At 35.8% G+C, this 14,752-nt stretch overlaps 1 long non-coding RNA gene across 1 annotated transcript; it reads left to right on the top strand.

Moving 5' to 3' along the window:
• Nucleotides 1-1,232: 1,232 nt before the first annotated feature.
• LOC122138387 lies at nt 1,233-3,013 on the top strand. The gene is made up of 3 exons (XR_006155523.1): nt 1,233-1,369; nt 1,459-1,547; nt 2,918-3,013. It is a non-coding gene; the product is annotated as an uncharacterized LOC122138387 (long non-coding RNA).
• Nucleotides 3,014-14,752: the final 11,739 nt, after the last annotated feature.

Genomic DNA, 14,752 nt, shown 5'->3' with positions numbered 1-14,752 from the left:
TTTCATTCTCTGTTTTACTTTCAGACAAATGCAGAAAGCATTTTAGCATTAATGGAACAACATAAAGAGCAATTGATGTGCATAAGGTGCATATTTAATGCTTTTCCTTTGTTATTTTTACATCTACAAAATAATGAATACAGAATGCACATTGGGTGTGTTTAAAACAACCTCGTGGCAGTTTGTAACTATTTGACATTTTGGCAAATTAAGTTCAGAACAAACCCTATATGTACTGTAATTTAAGTGCTGCCTTGCAAGCAGTATAATTAGAGGTTTATATGCTAAAAATGATGCTTCACATTTTATTCTGGCAACTTTTTCATTCCACCTTTACTTTCCGTACCGTCTTTCTGACTTTTTATCACCACAGTGATTTTATGAACTCCTCCACAGAAAATAGCACCCTTTTCACTCCCGATAACAAGGAGCTCTGCTGGCTGTTATTTCAGGGCTATGAGAGAGAGAGAGAGAGAGAGAAGCGGCAGATGAGACACATTCAGCCCAACTTGCCACGTTGTAATTTAGCTGTCAGAGGAAATGTCTGCACTCCTGCAGGACTGTCACAATTCAGAAAAATCATGTATGTCATGTCAATGTCAGTTAAGAGCGAAACCCGATCGGCTGTTTTGATGGGCCTGCCGAAGTTGAGTGACGCCAATATGCTGTCAGATTTCTGCTATAAAGCACTAAACTGCCGTCGTTTTGATGGACCGTTTTAGTAAGTAACAAGCTTTTTATTCTTTCAGCAAACTTTCCATCAAAGTGATGAGGAGAGTTTGACTGAATCCTGTACTTAAGTCATCATGATGGAGATTCAGACACGCCTCCAAAACAATTAAATATTAATAAAATTTCACAACTTCAAGGCTCACACATTTTTAGGCATGATCTAGTCATCTAGACATTTTTAGGCTCATTTTTTGTCTGCTTCACTCAGTCAGGAAGGAACATAAATCAGAAAATAGTATAACAAAATGTTTGTTTCAGTGTTGTTCATTAGGCTGTGTGTCCTGTAACTTTGTTAACGTCTCCACCATGGTAACACATCATTTACCCAGTTACTCTCTAATGGCTGAATGCAAAAAAGGGAAATTGCTGCAAATTAAGTTAATTAAATCCCAGGTGTTTGCAATAACCTGCTATGGATTTTCACAGAGGCACGTAATCCTGCGATAAACAAGTGGTAATAAAATGTTGAGAATGGAAACGTCTTGGGAGCACTGGATGCTGCTCCTTTAATGCAATATGCCTGCCGTTGTTTTGTGCAGGGTAATGTGCTCCGGTTAGATGGAATTATTAATAACAGCATCATTATCGTCAGCACAGCTTGTTCACATTAGGCTATTCCTGTTTTGTCAACACTGATGTAAAACGTATTTCTCACAACCCATGATTAAATATTTGATCAAATGAATCAGATCATACTGATGTCATTTCATTATTTTCTGATTTCAGTGAAACACAACAGGAGATGCAAGCAGATTGTCCGAGAAGCTGTTTTCCATTCAGATGTTGGTTTATAATGCTATGCTGCAGAAAGCATGGTAAAGTATCTTTAAAGTGATTCGTGTGCTTTGTACAGAAGATTTTTCAGCTTTGTACTGCATCACTTTCCAGTGGTGGAGAATCTATGCCATCATGAATCTTCAGCTTCATGGCAAAAGAAATCTATTTGAGTTCTGAATGTGAATTTGCAGTCTGAATTGAATGAAATGTAAAGCATGGTTATGATGTACGGAGCCCCGCACATGACATGCAAGAAAAAATTAATTAATTGTGTGCACAATTTACTAATTTGTTCCCTTCGATGTACTAAAACATGCACACGATTACTATTTCATTCCCTCAATTTACATAAGCGTTCCTCTGATTTGTTAAATTGTGCACGTAATTTACTATTTCATTCTCTCGATTTATAAATCTTGTGCACCATTAAGCAAACTGAGAGAATGAATTCGTAAATCATATGCAAAATTTAGAAATCGAGGGAATGAAATAGTACATAGTGCACATGATTTAGCCAACTATTTTTCCTAAATGCCATGTGCGGGGCTCCGTAATGATTGTTAACTAAAACTAAAACTAAAGCCGTAATGAAACATTTTCATTACTTGAAATAAACGTTAGGGAGAAAAAAAATGTATGTGTTAATATATATAAAATTTAGCTAAAATTGAATAAATTAAAACTTAATAAAAACTATATATTAAAAAATTATAAAAAATTACAAAAACACAATTGCTAAAACTGCACCTAAAATTAAAATAATGTCTAAAAATAAAATCTAATTCTAAACATTAAAAACTATAATAACTTATAAATTAATCTAAAATAGGACTGATGTTAAGAACATGTACTTCAAAAAAAAAATGTTGAATAGCGCAACCAATGAAGACTGATTCACGAACAAATGACTCTTATGAACAGATTCTTTTAATGAATCATCATAGAAAAAGTATTCCAAGTTACCCAACTATAGTCAAAAGTTCTTTACGATTCAGTGTTTTGTGAAACTGTAGTTCCAACAAACATTCGCAAACAGCAATGCAAAGTGTGGTTGGAACTACATCTCTTGTCTTGCAGCTGTTTCTTGAATAACACGTGGACTTAAATCATGCACTTGAATGGGCACAATAAGCAAGTTATCATGCAATACATTCAATATTGTTGTTCATTTGATTTAAATGTGATCGTTTCATAAAAAATTGAACGTCTTTATTTAGTATGTGTAAATACATTACAATAACCTGATATTAATTGTGATCTCGACTCAATTCATTAGTTATTAATCTACCACTTGTCCTTTATGTCTAGTTCTATATTGTTAAACCAGCATGGTTCAAATGATAGAGCTGTGACCATATTACTATGCTTTTGCAAAACAGTCATGACTAGTTGTTAGTTTCCTCCACAGATGCATCGTTCGTCGTCGTAGGGGAAACGCACCCCAGAGTGGTTAGTGACTCACATACCAAATGCAAGTTATCATTACTTCTCTCAAAATGAGGCAACAGCTTGAAATATAAGTTATAATTGCATTTAAATGTACTTTTAAAGGTCGATTTCAGTCCAACTGAAGCAATAAGCAAAACTCCAACCCACACAGTTTCTCTCCCACTGTCTAATTCATGCCCGAACACCTTCCCCCTCCACCGTGAGAGCTCTCAGCATCCCATGTTATCAACACAAAACTCTGAAAACACAAACTGCCTATCGGCGGCACAAAATTACACATTGTGACTTTAGAGCCGTTCTGCCGAATGGAGATGCGCAACACGCTGAGAAAAACTGTGTCATTAACAAAGACCGACAGATGGCGGTTCTGGAAAGAGCCCAGATATGAGATACAACAGGCAGAGGAAGGAACTGGTTTGGGCCAGTAATGGCAAATTGTTCTCAATAAAATAGCTGTTGTGCTTTATGTCTGTGAGATCATTGATTTTAGCAGATTGAACGGGTCACAAAACATTTTTAGCTACTCAGATTTCTACAGAAGTGATGCACAGGTCTCATGTTTATCAGATTGTGTGATCGTTTTCTTTGCAGTTCCACTTGATTATGTCAAGATGGCTGTAATTTTTTATACCGAAACTCTTTATTTGCTGATAATATTCACCTCTGCTGCTTTTCTATCAAATATTGCAGCAGGTTTGATGGCATAGTGTTTGGTTATGTTTTGGTTACAAGAACTATATTTGATTTTATTGACGTCCAACATACTGACGGCTAATATTTCATTATTAAATTTAAACAACTCAGATTCTGGTCTGCTCATCACACAAAACTATTATATGGCTTCTGGAGACTTCAGTCATTTTACATTTATTATGTTTTTTTGTTTGTTTGTTTGTTTTCCCTGCTAAATTGTCTGTGTTCCACAGGGAAAAAAAAAAACAACAACTTTGGAATGACATGGAGGTGAGTAAATAATTCTGGGATTCACTTGTCACTTGTAATCTCTATGCCAAACAGAATTGCAAAAACAATAGTGACTTTAAAATAAGTCCTCCATTGCTCGGTCATATATAACGTCAGTTATAACGTCTAGTCTAGCTGTTTTTTTTGTTGTTGTTGTTGTTGTTTGTTTGTTTGTTTTGTTTTGTTTATTGCATGTTTTGTGATCTTGTAATTGTTTTTATATTTATATATTTATTGTATCTGTAATATTTATGTTTGTTTTATATGTATTATACATTTACATATTTTATTATAGATTTTATTTTTTTCCTTTTTATATATGTACTGTATGTCCAGGTCACATTGCAAAATTCTAAACTTTCATTTATTTATTTATTTACCCTTGACTCTCATTGTTGTAATTTGCTTTTAATACTTTTTTTAAAAAACATATTGTAATTCACAATTTTTTCTTACCATCAGTGGTCATTCTTATTTCCGTTATTCTATTTTATTTAAATAAGCATCTATTAAAGAAAGTACAAAAACTCTTATAATGCAAACAATTCTTTACAGATTAAGTTAAATAATACATGATTTTTCTTCATGTTTCAGTAATGAGATCTTTTTTCTTCCACACTCCAACATGCCCAGAAGACACATTCTCGTTATGAAATCAATGTGGTGCGGTTCATCCAGGGGGTTTAAATGCACAGGCATGGTTATGTAAGACATCATAATCCGCTGTTACTATGGTTACCACAGCCCTAACTGACTTTGGTGGTGCTTCAAGAAAGGTACGCATTCAAACCGTCACTCTCACAAAAGCTCATCCCCCTTTGATGCCAGTAGTCGTTGTCGGCGGATAAACGCAATATTGTGCGCTTGGCATCCCCTTTGTACCGTGGGAGTGTCTTTCAGCACTGTGTCTAAGCACCCGTCCTGTTCTTCTCTAACAATCTTGGGTACATGTTCATGTCTTATTTTAATTTAATATGCATATTGCACCTCAGTGGTGTAAAGTCTATGCCCCTGGTGCTCAGATCAGATGTTAGTGGTGGGAGGAATCAGATTGTGAGGCTTAATGTCTGTTTACAAAGACAAATGTGAGCGGTGTTACGTTATGTACAATATATTTTCCTTCTGAGGCTGCCAAGCCAATTTTAATGAAAACCCCAAAATGCATTAATGGAAAAAAGTGATTTCCTTACATGTTGGTGAGAAATATGGAAGGCCGTTTTCTCACAACTGAGTTGTGTGACGAGTGGGGCGGGGCCGAGAGCCGTGGGAACGGAGCGAGGCCGGTGGAGTGATTGGGAAATGAGCGACACCTGCTCCACTCACCGGTCTCGAGTCCCACGGAGGAGATCGGGAGGATACAAAAGAGGAGCGACGACAGTGAAGGACGAGAGAGGACCAGGCCTGGGTTTTATTTTGTGTTTGGTTTTTGGTTTGTGCGCGGGAGTCGACCGTGAGGGGCTGTCGCGCTGTTTTATGTTTATTTGATTATTAAAGTTTTATTTGAGTGTCCGCCGGTTCCCGCCTCCTTCTTCCCGTGATTATGGAGTTTTTATATTATTAGTTGATACATGTATGTCTCAGAATTGTGATAAAGTAAGAATTGCTAAACTTTTTTTTTTCCTCACAATTCAGATTTTTTTCTCAGAACTGTGAGATATAAACTTAAAATTGTGAGTTCTAAAGTTAGAATTGTTGGATATAAACTAACAAATGCAAGAAATACAGTAAGAATTGGAAGATGTATCCTCAAATTTTCTTGCAAATTTATATCTCACAATTCTGACTTCTTTCTCCCAATTCTAGCTTTTTTGTCAGTCTTGCAAGATATAAACTTACAATTGTGAGTTATTAGGTCAGAATTGCAGGATATAAACTAGCAATTGCGAAAAATAAAGTAAAAAATGCAAGATATAAACTCGCAATTTTTTTTCTTGCGAATGCCACTTTATATCTCACATTTCTGACTTTTTTCGTACAATTCAAGATTTGCAAGATATAAATTCGCGATTGTGAGTTATAAAGTCAGAACTGTGGGATAAAAACTAGCAATTGCAAAAAATAAAGTAATAATTGCTAGTTATAAGTCTATTTTCTTACCATTGTGAGTTTATATCTCACAATTCTGACTTTTTTTTTTCCTAATTCTGACATTTTTCTCAGAATTGCAAGATATAAACTCGCAATTCTTTTTGTTTGCAGTTGCCACTTTATATCTCAGTTCTAACTTTTTTCTCACAATTCTGACTTATTTCTCAGAATAATATAATTGCAAGTTTATATCTCTGAAAAAAAAAGTCAGAATTATGACTGTATGTCGCAATTCTGACATTTTTCAGATGTAAAGTCGCACTTGTAAGAAAAAATCAGAATTACCTAGATACAGAGATAAAAAGTTGCAATTAACTTTTTTATTTTTTATTCAGTGGTGAAATATGAACTTCCATAGAAAAACATGTCACCTTGCTGAAAGGGTTGAGCACACAGAGACACGGCTGTGCCTGAGCAGAATGAATAGTTTGTAGTATGGCTTTGGCGTTTCATTATTGTTCCTGTTGACAGAGACAATGAGCTTGGAGCATTGTGAGAGGAACAGCGAGGTCTGAGGGGGCAGGAGACAAACTGTGCCGATGAAGATATGACAGGTGGAGGTCCTCTTATTTCCCTTCAGAGCGAGAGCCTGTGTATATGCGTGCCTTTGAGTATGAAGGGCACATCAGGAGAGGAAGTGAGAGGCTGACGGAAGTATAAAAGAAAGATAAAGAGAAGGTTGTGACTTATTGAACAGCCCGGGTCGAAATAAATGTGGAGGTCGTACTGGAGAACAACGGTGATGATGATTTCAGAGACTTTGAGCACAAAGGCCACATTCATATAGTACACTGACAAGGGTCTGCTAATGTTCACGATTGAATTTGTTGTTTTTTTACAGTACAGAGGGCTTCTGACATTAGAATCTGACATTATACTGTACTTATATACTTATACTATACTTATATATTTTACATGTCTATTGGAGCAAAGTACTATAGGTTATGTAAAAGCAACAAAGAAATAAGGAGTAATGTAAAAATTTAAAGCAATATAAGATATAGGAAAGCTTTTTATAAAAGAATATAATCTAATATACAGGGGTGGAGCTACTATTTTAATTTATTGAGTAACACTTTAGGGACCAGTTCTCACTATTAACTAGTTATTAGCATGCCTATTATTAACATACTGGCTGTTTATTAGAACTTATAAAGCACATATTCTATATGACCATATTCTACATCCCTAATCCTACCCAGTACTTAAACTTAACAACCACCATACTAACTATTAATAAGCAGCAAATTAGGAGTTTATTGAGGCAAAAGTCATAGTTAAAGGGATAGTTCACCCAAAAATGAAAATTTGATGTTTATCTGCTTACCCCCAGGGCATCCAAGATGTAGGTGACTTTGTTTCTTCAGCAGAACACAAACTGAGATTTTTAACACAAACTGTTGCAGTCTATCACTCTTATAATTTAAGTGGATGGGAATCATGGCTAAAATATACAATAAAACTAAAAAAACATACACAAAACCAAATTAAACCCTGCGGCTTGTTACGATACATTGATGTGTAAAGACACAAAACAATCGGTCTGTGCAAGAAACTGAACAGTATATTGTTTTTTTGTTTTTTTACCTCTGATCCACTGCAATGCCTGACTGTCTGAACTGAACTGAGCACTTCATCAACACAGCCTGCACTTCAGGTGTCTTCTTCTTCTTGCTTTACGGCGGATCGCAGACTTATAAGTGCATTACCGCTACCTATTTCTCTGATGGTACATTGATGTTTTATGTAAAATCTCAATTGGGAGTGTCAATGGTCCATTTGAGAGATAGGTGGCGGTAATGCACTTATAAGTCTGCGATCCGGTTTTGGTTTTGATTGTGTATGTTTTTTTTGTTTTTTTTTAATTGTATGTTTTAGCCGTGATTCCAATTCACATCCATTATATGACTGATAGACTGCAATGGTTTGGATGCCCTGGGGCTAAGCAGATAAACATCAAATTTTCATTTTTGGGTGAACTATCCCTTTAATGGTTTGTTTATAGTGAGAATTGGACCTTAAAATAAAGCGTGACCATCAGTTTATTGATATTATATTACTATGTAATTTTATTTATGTTATTAACTGAAATAAAGTAAAATATAAAACAAACTTGTTTAATTTATATATATATATATATATATATATATATATATATATATATATATATATAGTTGCCAAAGCATAATTTCGCATTTTTATTTAGTTTAATGTGATGTACTAAATCAGTATAAAACTAAAACTGAAATAAAAATTTTAGATAGCCCACATATTTTCAGGAATTTGTCATTGTCATGGTTTTCTTTTTGAAACCAATTTGTCCCAGTCACTCTGATCAGAATTCAAAATATATTTTGCATAAAACAAAGCTTGATTCTGCAAAGCTTTATTAGTTGTGACAGGGTTTTATTTATGAGCATGATTTCATAATCTTATTTCATGATCGTATCTTGTTCCTTATTGATATTCTTTTTTGTCTGATTATTGATTTAGAATCAGACTGATTAAGACCGATACCTCTTAAAGATCATGAGATTGATATGAGGAAATCCAGTTGATGGAGTTTGATTACCAGAGGAAGAGAGAGAGTGAGGATGAAGAGCTGAGAGGCTGCTGGCAGATGCTCAGGAGAGTGGCAGTGTGTGTGGAGAAGGTGCCAGGAGGACGTGTCACTTGTTGGTGATTTGGAGCCGAGAGCTCCTACACTGCGCCGTTCTGGGGCCTGCTGCATTTAATGGGATTGGCTGATGGACTGGGGACTGAGCCATTAATCTCTCCTCCCTCTTATCCAATTACAGCACCTATAGCGGAGTGGAGCAGAGAAAGCAGAGCGTTTGTGCCAAATGCCAGCGGCAAGTCACAACACACAACCACAGGGACGGAGTTTTACAATTGCAGCCATCTAAAGGGGACGTGAAGGTGTAGTTCACCCCAAAATCATCTCATCATTATTTACTCACCCTCTAGTGTTTCCAAACCTGAATGCTGTTATTTTTTACTGTGGAAGTTTTTGAAGAAACTTCACGCAGCTCTTTTCCACACAACAACAGTTCATAGTGACCATGGCATCCATTAAGCACAAAAAAGAAAAATACTAAGATTTAGTCCATACAACTCATTCAATATATTTCAAGTCATCGTATAGCTTTGTGTCAGAAATAGATTTAAATGTAAGTTTTTCAGTGTTTTTCACTGATAAAAACAGTAAGTTGAAGTTTTAGATTGTAAAAATAGTTCTATAAAGCATTAGTTTATTTTTTATTTTGTATTTCACTTTGAGTCATTTAACATGTACAAGCTGCCAAGGCAAAACTTCTATATTTTTTTTTTCATTTAATATTTATCTTTTGTTTCATTTCAGCTTAATTCCAATTACCCAAAATATTTTTTATTGATTTAATTATGGTTATTATTATTATTATTATTATGGTTATTATTATTATTTGTAGTAGTAGTTAACAATTATAGAACTGGTATGTGTCAGGGATACATCACCATCACCTGTTCCCAATCACACCCGATCCCAATCGCTGGTGTACTGATCACCTGCACCTGCATCCACTTATTCTTCCCAGTTATAAAGCCACCTGCACTTCTGTACTTTGGTGTCTGGTCTACCGTTCACTACACTGAACAGTACCAGACTCTTGCGCTCTCACCTGTTTCTATTTTACCTCCAGAAACTCTGGCGATCCTCTTGTGGTTTTTCCTTGTTGTCTCCAGGATCCCAACTCCATACTCTGAATCCACGATCCAATATCCACTATCTGGAAATCTCTCTGGACTGTTGCCACTGCCATCATTCTCACCTGCCATCCACTCTGATTTAAGACTGTTCAATAAACCCTTTTTATTTTACTAACCTCCCGTCTCTACCCTGGTTTGTGACAGTATGAATATGACTTCAGAAGGCTTCTGATATACCAAATGTAGTTGTATACTTTTTTTTTAATCGCTGAACTTCATTTACAGTGAAATAAAGAAATCAATATTTTACATTAAATAATTTTGTTTATTTAGGTTTTGCAAAGAGCTGTTATTGAAAGATGGGACAGTTAAAAATATATTGGAGTACAAAACAAATGAAAAAAAAAATCGAGAGGAGAAAATAGTTTTAGTGCAAAAAAAAAGGCTACTTCAACTTATTTCAGTTAGTTTCCAAAGCAATATTTTTGTCTTTCTTCTAGTGTTCTATTTTAGCTTTAATGTAGGTACTGAATACTTTATTTCATAGAACTATCAAAATTTGTAATAGTTTTAATTTATTTTAGATTTTGTTTTAATTAACAATAACAACATTGTATGAAGCTATAATATGACTTCCGAAGATATATATATACTGAAAAAAAATGGTGGTGAAACAATTTTCACTCAGAAATCGCTAGTGAATTTCATAAATAATTACAAAAATGTCAAGTAACACATTAAAGGAAAGAGAAAGAAAGAAATGCATGAATGAATATAAAAATAATGGGGAGCAGTGAAAACTATAATGAAAAAAAAAAAAAAAAAACGTTTAATTCTAAATGTCAAATTTGGGGGTGTAAAATAGTCCTGAAAAAAAGAATTACATGCTGTTTATTATAAAATCCCTTGAACAGAATTTGCGATAGAACCAGTGCGTAATGATTGGTTTCAGGTTATTGAATGGTGGGGTGGGAGAGTGGGAATAGTGGAGAGCAAAGCAGTGTTTAAATCTGCTAAACACAGTAGACAATTAGGCTTAAATGCTGCCATTATCTGTATGGCCCAGCTGTCTTTGCAGAATGATTTCTGGTGGTATCAGATGGTTTTGGATGAGTAATCAGAGATCATGCTGTTTGGTGTCAGCTCCAACACAAGAGAATTACTGAACTGCCTAACACGCTGCTGGACGATTTCACTGCAACGGGAAAGAAAACTTGATAGCTTAGCTCAATAAGTAGCAGCATTTAACTTTTTAGTGCTGTTTTACAGATTACATGATGGCCACGAGTGGCCTATCGCTTTATTTGAGGACAGACGCTCGTCTGAGCACAATGATAAAACTGCGCAAAAAAGACAAACAAACCTGAAGTAGTAATAAGGTTATCAGGAAATGCAGGCTCTTTGCTTGTTTGTTTGCTGCTTTTCTCCATGTATGAAATCTTAATGAGGTGATTCAGAAAGGGTTTTATTAGATTATGGGAGCAAAAGCAACATCTTATTTGTGTTGTGCGGATGTGTTATGGCCCTGAGTGTTGCATTTACTTGTTAATAGAGAACACAACATGCATCCTGACATCCTCTTGCCTGGACGCCATTATTCGTTCTGTACAAATGAGCCAATTTTGTTATCTTCTGAGAGGTTAAATCTCTATCTCGAGGGATGTGCTCGTTCTGATTCTGACTGTTATAGTGAGCAGAATATCGTCAAAGTGTTTTTTTTCTGAAAGGATCCTCTAGGTGAGCGATTATTCACTGTTATGAATGTTGTGCATTTGTCAGTCCCATTTTATTCCAATTTTTCCCTTTTACCTCGAAGACTACATGCAACATCAGCATAAAAGCTTTTTACTATAGAATTTATCCCATTATGATTTACAGTCATGCAAATTACATTGCAATATACAAAAAGCACTGAATCACAGAACTGGTTTATATTTTTTTTCTTTCAGGCTTTTATCTTCATTTAAGCCTCATTTTGGACATTTTTGAAGAACTTTCTTGTATAAATAAGTTTTGATGTTTAGCATTGCTCAGTGCATTAACAGATCAGTGCCATCAGTTACAATCGCTTGTCCTTTTAAAACATAATGGCTACTGTATGTACTGTAGACAATAATGCAGTTTTATATAGACAAGTGTTAAAAGAGGATCTGTCACAAAATAATTTAATGCATTACTGTTATAGTACATTGTACTGTCACTTCATTCTTGCAATGAAATAATAAGCATACAGTGTATTACCTTTTATCAAAGCAACGAATGAATATTCTGACATTATTTACTCACTTTAATGTTATTTCTTATTTGTTGTTATTTATTTATTTGTTTTTCTATTTTTTTTTTTTTTTTTTTGATTTCATTTTTTTTTCCAAAAACTCAATGTGGGTGCTCAACCACAAACAATGTCAGACAGGAAGAGCAAAGTTGACACACTACAGCTTCTGAAGTAGAAAATACTTATTTATGTTCTCACCACATGTGACAATTCACGCCTTAAAGGGATACTCCATCCTAAAATTAAAATTTTGTCATTAATCACTTACCCCCATGTCGTTCCAAACCAGTAACAGCTTTGTTCGTCTTCAGAACACAATTTAAGATATTTTGGATGTAAACAGGGAGCCCTGTGACTGTCCCATAGACTGCCAAATAAATAACAGTGTCAAGGTCCAGGAAAGTATGAAAAGCATCGTCAGAATAGTCCATCTGCCATCAGTGAAACAACTGTAACATTATGAATCGACGAGAATACTTTTTGTACACAAAGAAAACAAAAATAATTACTTTATTCAACAATTCCTTTCCTCTCCTCGCTCTTCTGTGTCAGCCGTGCTGCGCCGATGCGCTGTTTGCTTTCAAACCAAAGCGTAAATACACGTAAAAAACATATCCTTGTGGCGCGGCTGACACAGAAGAGCATACGCCATCTGCGTACTGCTCAGAATTGCCAAAATGGCGCTACGCTGATTTGGAGAGACACAGAGGAGAGCAGTTGTTGAATAAAGTCAATATTTTTGTTTTCTTTGTGTAAAAAAAGTATTCTCGTCGCTTCATAATGTTACGGTTGCACCACTGATGGCAGATGGACTATTCTGACGATGCTTTTCATACTTTCCTGGACTTTGACACTGTTATTTAATTGGCAGTCTATGGGACAGTCTCAAGCCTCCCTGTTTTCATCCAAAATATCTTAAATTGTGTTCCCGAAGACGAACGAAGCTTTTACGGTTTTGGAACGACATGGGGGTAAGTGAATAATGAGAAAAGTTTCATTTTGCGGTGGAGTAACCCTTTAAAAGCTTGTAGGCTTGAAACGTCACATGTGGTAAGAACATAAATAAATATTTTTCTACTTTTGAAGCTGCAGTGTTCCAACTTTGACTATTTTTATCTATAACACAGTAGAAATTTTGAAGAACCATACACAGCTCTTTTCCATACAATGACCATTCAATGTATCCAAATCCTCCTCAAGAAAACACGAAATGTGATAAGTGTCATAAGAGTCCAAAGGGTAAGTAATTATTTTAAATATAGAATATATAAATATATAAATCTTTATTTTTAAATATAATTCATATTTAATATTTATGTTTATTTGGTTATAGCACAAGTCATTAAATAAAACTCATTTTATCATATTGTTTATTTATTTATTTTTTTATTTTTTATTTTTTTTCTCTCCAGAATATTGATATAACCAAGGATAAACATTCTTAAAACAATAAAAAATCTGGATGTTTGTAACTTAAACAGAACACTCAGAAATAATGTTTTCATAACTTCATTTGAAAGTTAGGAGAACATTCTTAAAACATGATTTTTAGCTGGAATGTCTCTTGCATCTTCATAAACCATTGCTGTTCAGTCCTCCCTCCCGCAAAAAAACTGGAAAAATTTAATTATGCAATCTAATTATGTAAATGTGCACTGACTTTTTTTAATGAGGCCAGTATTAGAATGTATCCTTTATCAGATGTCTAGCCCACAGCCTAATGTTGGGACAGTCCTGTACACATCCTGTTAAGAGTGTCTGCACTAATTGGCTCTCTTATATAAGAGAAACCTGTGGGAGATGGGATTCGGTTTGTCAGATGTGTAGAACAAACAAACAGCAGAGCACGGCACGGCGCAGAAATAGCTGGCAACAAGCCGTCCCCGAGGAGCTTTCAGCACTGCCACCAGGAACAGCAGAGACGAGATGAAAGCTTGAAGAGATCCCTGTCCAACATCAGAACGTGTTGATGGAGCGCAGTGGTTGGGGATTCAGCCTCTCATGCATTACACACCGTTGAGGGGTAAATAGATGTCCATTTCCAAAAGAATGGCCTCTCTTTTGGGGAATGTCTTAGAAGAGCAGCAGAAACAAAAATGCCCCTAGAGAGACAAAAATGCCCCTCTTACTGAAGCTCTTTAAAGGTGCAAAACATCCAGAGACAAAACGCAAGTCCTGCTCAGGAGTCAGATATGCACACTTCCTCTCTTTTGATGGTGGCTTCGCAAAGTCACCAAACTCTGTAAAAACATAAGTTCTGTTTATCTTTCTCTGTCTGTCTGTCTGTCTGTCTGTCTGTCTGTGCATCTGTCTATGCGTCTGTCTGTCTGTTTGTCTGTCTGTGCGTCTGTCTGTCTGTCTGTCTGTTTGTCTGTCTGTACTTCTGTCTGTGCATCTGTCTATGCGTCTGTCTGTCTGTTTGTCTGTCTGTGCGTCTGTCTGTCTGTCTGTCTGTGCGTCTGTCTGTCTGTCTGTCTGTCTGTCTGTCTGTCTGTGCGTCTGTCTGTCTGTCTATCTGTCTATGTGTCTGTCTGTCTGTCTGTCTGTCTGTCTGTACATCTGTCTGTGCATCTGTCTATGCGTCTGTCTGTCTGTTTGTCTGTCTGTGCGTCTGTCTGTCTATCTGTCTATGTGTCTGTCTGTCTGTCTGTCTGTCTGTCTGTCTGTCTGTCTGTACATCTGTCTGTGCATCTGTCTATGCGTCTGTCTGTCTGTTTGTCTGTCTGTGCGTCTGTCTGTCTGTCTGTCTGTCTGTTTGTCTGTCTGTTTGTCTGTCTGTGC

This window comes from Cyprinus carpio, chromosome B9, assembly GCF_018340385.1.
Source record: "Cyprinus carpio isolate SPL01 chromosome B9, ASM1834038v1, whole genome shotgun sequence".
Lineage (NCBI taxonomy): Eukaryota > Metazoa > Chordata > Actinopteri > Cypriniformes > Cyprinidae > Cyprinus > Cyprinus carpio.
Note: the sequence above shows the minus strand (reverse complement) of the source record. Positions and strands in the feature narration are given on the sequence as shown.